General features: G+C 29.9%; 1 long non-coding RNA gene across 1 annotated transcript; it reads right to left on the reverse strand.

The window, feature by feature from the left end:
• Window positions 1-304: 304 nt before the first annotated feature.
• Window positions 305-2,159, reverse strand: LOC140820048 (uncharacterized). Its single transcript, XR_012115344.1, has 2 exons — window positions 1,920-2,159; window positions 305-608 (listed from the first exon to the last, which is right to left on the reverse strand). It is a non-coding gene; the product is annotated as an uncharacterized lncRNA (long non-coding RNA).
• Window positions 2,160-12,831: the final 10,672 nt, after the last annotated feature.

Genomic DNA, 12,831 nt, shown 5'->3' on the forward strand with positions numbered 1-12,831 from the left:
TTCATCATTATGTTAAAATTTGACACCATACGTATGCTTGATTTCTAAATTGTTCCTTTATACTTAATTGGAGCATCTATATTTATAGTATTTCAGAATTTAAAATAAGAACATTAGTACCAAATTTTCAACGTACAATATTATTTTTTTTAGTGCAAACCTCTAATCTATCTTATTATGGGTCCTATACATATTTCAATGAAATAATTTTTCTATCATGTATCGTATCATAATATTGTGGTAAAATATATGAGTTATCATTTGGTTCGAATGATGTGATGACAAAAAATGCATAATATATTGATGATAAATCAATATAATATAAATAATATATTAATTTGTAACTTCAAATCTTTTTAAAATTTGAGTCAAATATTAAATATGTTCTCATTAGAATGTCAAATCTCCATTCAGTAAGATATAATTTGACATACAACGGATATAATCGTAGAATTGAAGCGTAGATTTTCATTGAATTCAAGGCAGCTTGGCATGCCGACCTGCTTGATTGAAATAGTAACAGCACGTGCATCCGTCATTGACCCAACCACAGCAACCCCATTTACAGCTACTACCAGTCGACCTACTATCAGGCCTCACACCGTTTGCTGAGAAAAAGAATCCATAAGTAAATTAATTTTAACACAAATATGTGTAACAATATTAATTCATAAGAGTAATAATACATATAACAATAACGGTTTGATTTCATAAATATCTGCAATTTTTAGTTTCGATGACAAACTAACATATTTTAAGTTTATTGTTTATAGAAGATGGTTTGAAACTTCAAAGTTTTGTAAACTTTATTTGATAGATCTGTTACTATATATAAATTATAATACAATAGCATCTTATACTAACTATATGGAATTATGATGTCATTTTGGATTTATCCTCTTCATCTTTTACTATATATACATGACTTTACCATATTATAATACAAAAACTTTTATAAGACCAAATCATGAATTAATTTCATCATACAAATCTTCTATCTGTGAAAAAATATTATATTTTATGTATATAAAAAAAAATTAGTTTTCACTCTATATATGCACCATTTCACGATCAAACTGTCTTACGATATACCAACTCATATTATAATAGTTCTTTACTTGGTTGTATAATTTTGGACTTACTTAGAATACCCTTAAGTATATTGCATTTGATTAATTAAATGAGTACTTTTTTCATTAATGAAATTAATAACTGATAATATAATGTCACACAATTAGTGGTAAAATTATAATATTTTGGTCTTTTTCTTTAATATTAAACATCATAAAGACTTTAAAAATATAAATATATTACGTACATATCATACATAATATTTGTATATTATGCGCTTGTGCATCAACGACTAGAAATCATAATTGCTCGGACAAGAAAAAACAACTAAGACACTTCCCGCGGGTAGAAATATATAGATCCAGTAGATGATAGGTATTTTCATAGAGATAAAACAAGAATTTTTTTTTAAAAAAAAAGTTAAGGGAAACGAACTTATGAAAAAGATATATTAAGAGAAGATTTTAAGGGAATATGGGAAAAAAGTTTTCATGGTATTTATTGGACAAAAATAGAGATTTGTTTTTAAAAAATCAGATGCTGCTTTAATAAATGCCCTTCCGTTTTCTTTAATAATTGAAGAAAGAAACAAGAAAAATGCAGTCTCCACCTGTCGGCGATATATTGTCCACCAAAATTTTTTAAATTAAATAAAGAAAATCCGTCGAATCTATTGGCGTGACTATTTTGATGTAGAATGTCATTTCTTCAAATTAAAGTCTTTGTATTGAGTTTTTTAAAATTATTTTGATCAATATATAATCTTTATAGATCAATATAAATTAAAAAAAAAAAATTCTCTGGAGTAATATTAAAACAGCATATACATTTTAAGTAAACATTCTTACCTGTATCCTTGGTAATGGAAGTTTCAGCCAATTCCATAGCAGCTACCTCGGAGGAAATGAGAAGAAATGTGGCAATTAAAATGCCAAGAGATAGAAGTCCCTTCAACCCCATATCCGGTTTGATTTTCAATAAGAATTAATGTAGGCGTATTCAAGTCTCAGATTTATAGATACAAAATTTCGCTGTCATGCGTAGGCCCTTGTTTAGTTGGCTGTTGGGATAATTTCTTATTTATTAATATTATTTTCAGAATATGATGTCTTGGGTGCTTGGTAAAATTATCGAACCGTGGTGCTTGAGCTGCTGTGCAGTTTAAAAGATTTGAGTTGCACGGTTACCACCAGTTATACCTTTTCGTAAAACGATAAGTACTCGGTCCTACATTATGTCTTTTTAATTAGCTTGCCATAGTCCGAGTATGTTTTACGTTTTATTTTATACATTCATTTAAATAACAAAAAAATACATAAATAGTAACGTCTCACTATCCCGGAACCGATGACACAGATGTTGCTTACAAATAAGAATTAGAAAACAACAAACCTCGTAAAACAAAAATCACTTAAACTAGTATGCTATGAATAATAGATGTGTTCTAATCATATGACTGAATGGAAACCTTAAAAATGATTCGAAAACGTAATAGACATGTACAAGCATATTTGAAAATACTCTGATTTTCTCATGTCTACTAATATAAGTTCTTTACAGTTGACCTTCATAGAGATAAGGTCGGAACATCAGTTGGCACCCCGAATAGAGGGTCTGAAAATCAGAACAATGTTTCCCACCATATTAGGATCAGAACAATGGTTATCATGTCACGTCTCGAGACCGGGGTTAGTCGACACCGGCGTTGCTCAACAATCACATTATCGTCAAACAATAAGCCTCGTAGTACAGTATACACCAAAACCAGTTTATTATTCATAAAACTATAAAAGCGTCGTCTTTACAACTTAAAAAAATATGCGGAAGCAATAAACATAAAGGAAGCTTCAAAACTTTTGGAATAACTCGGGATCTTCTACCATCCCCAAAATTTCTCTTGCTCATCTTCATCCATTTGTTCTTCATTCTTATCTGGGTAGGGAGGAATTAAGGGGTGACCATTTTGGGAAATATTCAGCAAGTGGGGACCGTTCGAGACATATATCAACAGATACATATATTTGAATTAAAATTGTACATAGCATAACATAACTTGAATCATAACGGATATTCATACTTCATAATCGTAACATATCATGCTCGTTTAACATACTCATATAACACTGAAAGTCATTTTATTTCCATGGTTTCCTGATATCAGTCTCTTATATGTTAATCCACTAAGGAGTGAGACCATGTCCAATATGTTAATTTTCTATGGAGTGAGGCCGTACAATGGTTAACATCCCACCGTATAAGGGTCATAGTTCGGAAATCTTTTCCTGATATTAGTCTCCTATATGTTAATCCTCTAAGGAGTGATGCAATGTCTAATATGTTAATCCTCTATGGAGTGAGGCCGTACAACGGTTAACATCCCACCGTATAAGGGTCATAGTTCGGAAATCTTTTCCTATATCCAATCGAATCCTAACAGTGCTTTGAACATATAATTTGGCAAATCTTGAAGAAAATATATCATGAACAAAGAATTATGCTCGAACGAACTTTCAAAAACGAAATAATTCATACGCAATATATTTTAAAACTATCCCACTTACGAAGAACAAGTGTGTCAAACAAAAACTCATTTACGAAAGAATATATATACATAACAAAAGCCCAATTACAAAGAACAAGTGTGCAACTTATAATATAGCAAAAACCCACTTACCCTCGGTTCAAATGTACGATTCGAACTTAACCGATACTTGGGTAAAATTTGGGTTGAACACGAGCAGAATTTCGGTAGCACCTCAGTCACGATTTGGGCAACACTTTGACATCACTACAATGGCCGAATGTAGTCTCTTCTCTTTGCTTGAAGTGGTTGAGACTTATGAGTGATTTGAGAGGATATTTTTGGTGCCATTTTACACTAAATCAAAGCTTCTATTTATAGATCTCCAAGGGTAAGGTAAATGATCACCATATTCAATGTCATTTATTTCATCTTAAATGTCATAATTCATTGTCATTAACATCCTCTTAATGACCATTAACCTCATATTTAAACACCTATTCATGGTCATTAACCTCCTCTTGATGGCACCTATTCATGACCATTAACCTTATATTAATTATCATTATTTTGCTATTAATATAGGTAGTTTAATGGCTGATTTATTGTGGTTCAAATTAGTCATTAAAATGATGATAAATGGTCGATAATGAGAGGAAAATGATTATTCAAATTTTCATAGATTATGATTGCATGGAACTCGAAAACGTTGTGCCAAAGTGAGCTGAAATTTCTTATGACATATAAAGGTCTTTTCGTTGCAAAATTTCGGGTCTTCATATATCAGCCCATGGCATCAAGGTCAGGACATATTTCATATATTTATTTTGCACTTAGATTTCGAATCATAACAATTCTCAAGTTCACACTCTTATTCTAGAAAACAGTTATACCAAATATGCTGAATGACAACATGCACAATCGTTTTTTCAAAACAATAAGCTCAGTACCGATTGTTTTAACGTATATTATGAAGGGTTTGAAAGTTGAAACTTACATGAAAACTTCTCGAGGGTCGCCTCGTTTGCTGTCAATAAGTTGCTTATAAGAAATTTTACAAACTTTTTGGGTATGATTAACCATGAGTTTCAAACTAGAAGAATTCCGGGAGTAACTGCATGCCCCATTATTGACCCTCATAAAAATTCATAATCCTCCATTATTTGACTATTACAAGTCCATAATCAGTCGTAAACCTCCATTAATCACCATTACGCGGTGGTACAAGCTTGGGAGATGATGGTTTCACATACTTCACAAAAACTTGTTTTCCCCCCTACGCTGTGTTATTTTATTATATTCGATATTACTCTCCTTTGTTTTAGAGGTATTCCATATAATTTCCCCTTTCTTGCTTATCACATCAACCAAAAATTATGTCAGTTTGCAACATATTCTTATCTTTAATGCTAGAGAACAGTGAATATGATCAGGTTTGCAGCAACTTTTACAATTCGAAGGGAATAATTAGAAACAATCTATATATCTGCATCCGATCAAAGTCAACAAAGTTAGTCATTATTTGTAACAATATGATCATTGTTCAGGAAAAAATTGACCAACTCACGTGACTGCTAAAGTCCAAGATGTGTTGTATTAGTGCTATGGAAAAACCAAGCTTTGCTTGCAGAAAATTTTGAAAATAATATCGTTACTTATATATATATATATATATATATATATATATATATATATATATATATATATAATGATACCATGCACACCTCTTTCCTGCACACCTGTGGACGCCTGCCTACGTGGCACGCTCACAACCACACAAAATTTTTTGTTTTGTTTTTTTAAAAAATGACTGACCAATCATGCACCGTCACGTAGGCGTTGCACATGATACAGTGTGCAGGGTAAAAATTAGTGTGTGTGTGTATATATATATATTCAAAGTCTTCTGTATTATTGTATGCCTACTTGGGCCATGAATAGTAATGGAGAAAACTTGAGCACAAAAATTGACTTGGTCTAGGGTGCATTTGAATTTTAGCATTTTTATTGTTTAGATAACTTAAATAAATTTTTTTCAAATTTATGTCCTACTTATTTACACTATAATTGTATTAATCATAATGGATTTCAAATTTTCTTTATTTTTAAATCATGACAAGTTGCATTTCAAATGCATGCGCAACTTTAGTTTTCCACACAAGGACTTTCATCTACTTTTTTTAAAAATTGGAGGGCTTAATAGCTTACTAATTTTTCTTAGGAGGTTTTATGCAACTTTGTAAATTCAGTGGGGGTTGAATGCAATTAACCAACCCATCAACAAATAATTTATATTCAAGAGCTTGACAACATTTTCGTCAATTTAGATAATAAAAAAATGGTTCAAAAATCATGAAAAGTTGCATCTCAAGTTCATTTTACTACAATTTTCACGTAGGGGGTTAAAAAAGAAGGTTAAAAAATCATGGCAAACTGCATCTCAAGAGCAGAACCAGGATTTTAGAATCAGATGAGTAGAAAAATCAATAAATAATTTTTTTCGATGGAAAAATTATCATATTTTTTTGTTTTTTTAATGAATGATTTAAAAAATTATATTTAAATGATTTTTAATTTTCTGTGGGGGCAAATTAAAGGTCGCTTGCATTATGTATGTCAAAGTCTTCTTTGTATACAGTTGCATGCCTTCTTGGGAGTTGGGACCAAGAATAATAATACATGATATAGAAGACTTGTATTGTATAGAAGACTTGAGATATGTACAAATAAGCTTTCACTAGATTCGTGGAATGAAAATGGGTGGTACCTCAATTCAGCATTTATTAATTTAGGTAAACAAACAAATAAAAAACACATGTAACTGAGAATAATTCAGTTTAAAACAAAAAAATATAGATTGTAAATTAGCTTCTTCTTTAAAAAAAAAAAGAAGAAGATGTAAATTAGCTTTTATGTTCAATATTTCTGATACATTTATTTAATTTATTTGTTCTTGATTAGGTTGAATTTTAATGGTTAAATTAATATTTATAGCTCCTAATTATTATGATTTTGTATGGTGTATAAGTGAAACCAAGGAATCGAGATAAAATGACGGAAAAAGAGAAGAAATATCCTGCACAAATTCCCCAAATCTCGGCCTCTTTTAGTTTGCATTTGGTTTGAAGAATTTGAGTGGATTTGATTTCAAATCCATACCTCAAATCCATTATATTCATTTTGTTCAAAATTAGAACATATGATTTAAAATATCTTTTGTTAGCTAAATACAATATTTTTGCTTCAATTTCAAATCTACTCATCAACCTCATAATTTCATATGTAAAGATTTCAAATATTTTTGAAATCATCTCATACGAAAAAATCTATCAATCCAAACCAATCTAAGGAATTTCAGTACAAAGTTTGCACCGATATTTTATGAAGCAATCTTTCAATTCACTCTCGGGCCGTGGGTTTCAATTTTTCAGCCCCGGAAAAAATAAATTAGAGCCTTGTACATAGAGGAAAGGGGGGTTTCGAGTAGCCAATACATGTTTGGGAGTAGAAGAACACGAAGGAACCAAGGGTCAATACACGGGATTAAGAAAAAATAATTGACAACTGGTGCAACTTCGGAGTTTTTAGAGGTAAGTTAAACTAGTATATATGATAAAAAAAAAAAAATATGAGTCATATATTTGTATAAAGTAACGCCAGATGTATATTTAGATTAACGCACAAAAAGACATTTTTCTTTTTTTCTTTTTCAAGGGTAATATAAAATAACAAAAATAAAAGAGGTTTGATTGAATTTAACGTTACTTTTGTAATTTATTATGCAAAATATAAGTCTGAGTATAACTTTAAGTATATACACAAAATTTTAAAACTATAAAAAATTATGGTAATTATTTGGGGAGTGGGTCTCATGTAAGACCGTCTCACGGATCTTATCCTGTGAGACGGGTCAACCCTACCCATTTTCACAATAAAAACTAATACTTTTAGCATAAAAAATAATATTTTTTCATGGATGACCCAAATAAGAGATCCGTCTCACAAATACGACCCGTGAGACCGTCTCACACAAGTTTTTGCCTTATTTGGGATAGTTTATAGCTGTTGTTCAGATTATATTTGATCACTCATTTTAGAGAATTAGTTGTACGTTCAAGACTTTTCATATAACCTGTACATTCACATTTATTCTTTTTTGATCGCAAAACATGTAATATTATTGAGATTAAAAAATATCATTAGTTACAAGATCTACAAACCAATAAGGAAAATCTCCGGCTTCCAAACGAAGGAAGTTTAGTGAGAAATAGCAAAAGACGCCAGTGAATCTGCAACAACGTCCTTCATGTGCATAATGTGGTTTAAAGTGGTTTCGTCACATTTATTTTTATATATGTGAGTTTTATTGTTTTTCCGTGCATATGAAAATAATGATCGTTGGATAAATCTTAAGATAATACCCTAATGATAACAACATCGTAATAATAGTAATAGCAATGATGACAATAAGAGTAATAACAACCGTGTGATGATCATAATTATTATAATAAAAATAATAACAATAAGAATATATTTTTGAAGAATCAATTTGTGCTCATCCACGGTAGATGAGGGCAGACTCAAGATAAACTGTCAAGTATTATAGAAACTTGAACTTCCTTATTTTTTTTATGCGAACCCCGAATTTATCTTGTTCTGAATCTTTTACATGTTTTATTGAATGAATTATGTCATTTATCTTATCAAAAGATATGTTATAACATATGTGAATTATCCATTCAGTAGTTGGATTGAAGTGTAGATTTTTATTGATTTCAAGGCTTGGCCTGCCGACCTTCTTGGCCGGCATAGGAACAGCAACAGCACGATCCGTAATAGCAGCATTCGTAATATTCATCACAAAAACCACAGCAGCCATATATACAGCCACTAACAGGTCCATATCCTGCTCCTTGTTCTCCTCCAATTCGACATATGAACAGCACAGTTGTTAGGAACAAATTTTTTTTGTAAGGAACACATTTTTTTGTTTTAAATGACATGTATTTTCGTTTTTAAAAATAGGGAAAAATAAAAAAATTGATCCTGAAGTAAATCTAATTGTGATATTGATCCGATTACTTGGCAAACTGTCGTATCAATCCAATAATTAATTTTTTTTTTATTCTCAAGTTCATAGCAATTGTCTCTCGTCATTGTCAATTTTTTAAAAAACTAAAATTTCACACAATTTCTTTTGACGATATATTATCAAATATTTGTTTTATATCGTTTTCATATATATACAAACTGATTATACTTTCAATTTGTAAATAATTGATCACAAATAAGTTTTACTTTATACAATGAAAATCCATTTTATTAAATAATTCGTTTAATGGCTTATTTTAATTGACAAAATTGGCGATTTAATTTTGATAATTTGGGGAAATATTTCAATTGAAAATAATAAAAAAAAGGTGAAAAATGATTGTTTTAGTTTGATTTGGGGGTGGAGTCTTCCAAAAAATTAATTTAATTGTCGAACTTACCGAAATGGTTATATAAAATGAGTGAGTCTTATGTGAGACCGTCTCACGGATCATAATCTGTGAGACGGGTCAACCCTACCCATATTCACAATAAAGTAATACTCTTAGCATCAAAAGTAATACATTTTCATGGGTGACCCAAATAAGAGATCCGTCTCACGAATGCGACCCGTGAGACCGTCTCACACAAGTTTTTGCCATATAAAATAGTGCTAAGTTGTCAAATATCCTAACAGAATAGTATACACATTCAAAGTAAATATTCTTACCATAATCCTTGGTAATGGGAGTCTTAGTCAATTCCCTTGCTGCTACCTCGGAGGAAATGAGAAGAAATGTGGCAATTAAAATGCCAAGAGATAGAAGTCCCTTCAACCCCATATTCGGTTTGATTTTCAATAAGAATTAATGTAGGCATATATATTCAAGCCTCTGATTTATATTTATAGATACAAAATTTTGATATGGCCCTTGTTTATTTGGCTGCTTGGAAAATGTCTTTAATTAGCTTTGTATACTTCTAATTTCATTTAATTAACGAAAATAACGTACAACTCTGCAAATTGTTCACTTCGTCTTGGTGCACGTCAGCATGTAATATTCAATATTACTTTCGTTCATTTTTTTATGACGTGGAAATTAACACCTACTTTTTTTCACTGTTGATTGAATAAACCATCGAGATAACACAATAGTCTGTAAATCACGATAATCATGTAAACTACACTGGACAAACTTTGTACGACAAACTCGCTCAAAAAAATGTTCGTAGGGGAATCGAACTCATATCATTGTTCAAGTGCTCATGACCTACACCAACTTGGACACTCCCTTGGTGCCTGGGACCGTGGGATTTTAATTTAAAAATGTGTGATAAGACATTTCGCAAGATGTTCAATGTCCGTAAAGTACCTAACAAGAGACGTCTAAAATATCATACCTTATATTTATGGTACACCCACGGTATAATATGTTGTGTGTGTAAAATACTAGTAGATAAATTAAATAAGAAAATTTGTTATTCGATTCCTTCTAAAGTTCTTGGCACTTTCTTCGAAAAAAATCAACAACTTGTAAACATTCTTGAATGTAATACGTAGTAGTCTTTAATTAGGTTAAATACTAAGATGTCGTGTTGGAAAAATAGTTTTAGTATCCATATAGAATTTATGAATAATCCGAACAAAAATCATAAAATTTTATTATAAATATTTATTGGACAAATGGAATCGATGCCGCAAATAGAATTTCGTAATGTAATTCTTTTCCCATTACCAATTAAAGTGAACAAGAATTAATCATGTTTATGAATTATTTCTATTTTATTTGATTATATTTAAATTTTTTATTCTTTTACGCTTAAAATCCACACTTGGTTTTATTTTGAATAAGAATTAATATAGACACATGCGAATCTTAATTCAAAGATTTAAAATTGGGATGGTATGACTAGGCTATTATTTAACAGGGGAAAATAAATTTTTTTGGTCAATTAACTTTTTTTAGTTTGAGTTTTAGTCCGCTAAGTTTTCGAAATTTATTTTGGTACACTAACTTTTAGTTTTTTTGTTTTTCAGTCATAGTTGATCGGAATGATGACTTATCACTGGAACATATTAATGTGAGTGACATCGTACATAAGTCATCAATTGGACAAAAAATAACCAAAAAATTAAATTCGAGTAAATTTTTTTTTTTAAAGAATCTTAAAGGACCAAAACAAAAAAATTAGATAAGTTAATAAAAGGAAAAAAAATCCCTATTCAGCTGGCTATTGAGAAAATGTCTTTAAATAGTTTGCCTGAGTCAAGCGTTTATTTTACTTCAAAATTCATTTAATGAAATAGAAAACACTCCCCGTGAGTTCAATATATGCAATAGATTTATATTTTTAGATATTTTGTTTTATTTATTATATTTTATGAAATTAATAAGATATAAATTTTAGTAATATTATCTTTTATATCTATAAAATAAAAATTAAATATAATCTGGATGATGATAAATAAAGAATTGAATCTTGAATTTGTAAGTGAATATAATAAATTTACAATGTTTTTTGTTGGACAGTCAAAATAATACCAAATTCAATAAATGAGTGTTGACGAAAACAAAACTCCAGCAGAGACCAACTATCTTACAAGATCGTGAATGCAGAGCCCTCATTTTCCTAACTACACCACACAAAAAAATAGTAAAATAAACATTACAAAGAAATAGGAAAATCCATCCAATTTGCCAAAAATTCAAAATATATTAAGCCAAGCCATTTTTGTTCCCACAGGTATATATTTTTTTTCAAAAGGAAAGTTGTTTAAAAAATTATATTTTATTATGGCTAATTTTGGTTCTAGTAAATTTTCATATATCCCAAATTTATATGAATATATTTTAAAAGTAATTGATAATATATTATATATATTACATAAATGATAAAAAAAATGGAACGAAAGCATGCACGTGTATGCCAGCCAGTCCATCATCAATTAACCTCTCATTTGTTTTTTTTTTACCATCACGTAATTCACACAAAATTAAATGGGGCTGATGTGGTTGGGTCGGTAGGTTCGATCTTGGGTGTGGGGGCAGTGTCCACACCCCATATATGTGGTTGAGATTCTACTTTATGGGGAAAAAAAAATTTAAAAAAAAATTGAGCCAGAAAAAATTCTGGCCCTTGGATGCTCCTGCAGGCACTGTCTGCAGGGGTAGGATCGAATTATCCGGTTGGGTCAATGACGGATGCAGGTGTTCCTATTTCAGTGAAGCAGGTCGGCATGCCAAGTTGCCTTGGGTTCAATGAATATTATACTTTTCAAATCTACTGTTACATCTCATTGTATGTCATTTATATCATATTGAATGGATATTTGACATTCGTGTCGCATCTTCTGATGCGAATGTATCCGTATTTTATTCAACATTTATTCAAATTCTATGAGACTGAGTATAGACACCTTAATTTTTTGAGGTGTTTATCCAAGTTTTTGTGCAATATATGATAAATTTTGTTTATACTTTAAAGATGATAAATATGTGTTTATATTTGTATATGTTTAATTTTATGGTTTCTTTTTTAATGCAGTACAATTAAATAGATATAAACTAAACTAAAGCATTAATTGTAGATTTTTTGGGTAAAACAATATATACTGTGATTTTTTAAAACAATAACTGAGTTCGATTTATACATGTAAAAAAACCTAAAGTTGCTAAATATGAGGAGGAAAAAGTTAGTATTGTAGAGACCAAAAACTATAGTGAAATAGTTTATGCATATCTGGTATATATGAGTGTAAACTGTATATATTAGATGTAGGAATATATATGTTTGAAAATGTCTAATTGTGTGTGTTAGTAGTCAAATTAAAATCCAGAAGTTGCTTTGACTAAGGAATTATATATTCTACCTTATTTATCTTATACTTTCGATCAATATTGTTATTGTGAAACTATGGTTAAGGCATATGTGATATTTTTGTCTAGCTATTGGATAAGAATAAAACACACAAAATATTTTATACACGTTGGCGATAGGTACTATTTTTAAAATTTTAGTAATGAATATGTTTTATACATGCATGCTATTTTCTTTTGTATTTAAATGTTATTTTTTGAAAAAATTTAATGCATTATATTGTTTGAATAATGGCGTTTATAAAAATTAAGATATAAAATATGTTTAAAAATATAAATATTACAAACAAAATCTATTGTTAAGCCTGTGTGAAGTTAAGTTGTAGGGGT

The sequence above is a fragment of the Primulina eburnea genome, chromosome 1 (genome assembly GCF_022965805.1).
Source record: "Primulina eburnea isolate SZY01 chromosome 1, ASM2296580v1, whole genome shotgun sequence".
Classification (NCBI taxonomy): Eukaryota; Viridiplantae; Streptophyta; class Magnoliopsida; order Lamiales; family Gesneriaceae; genus Primulina; species Primulina eburnea.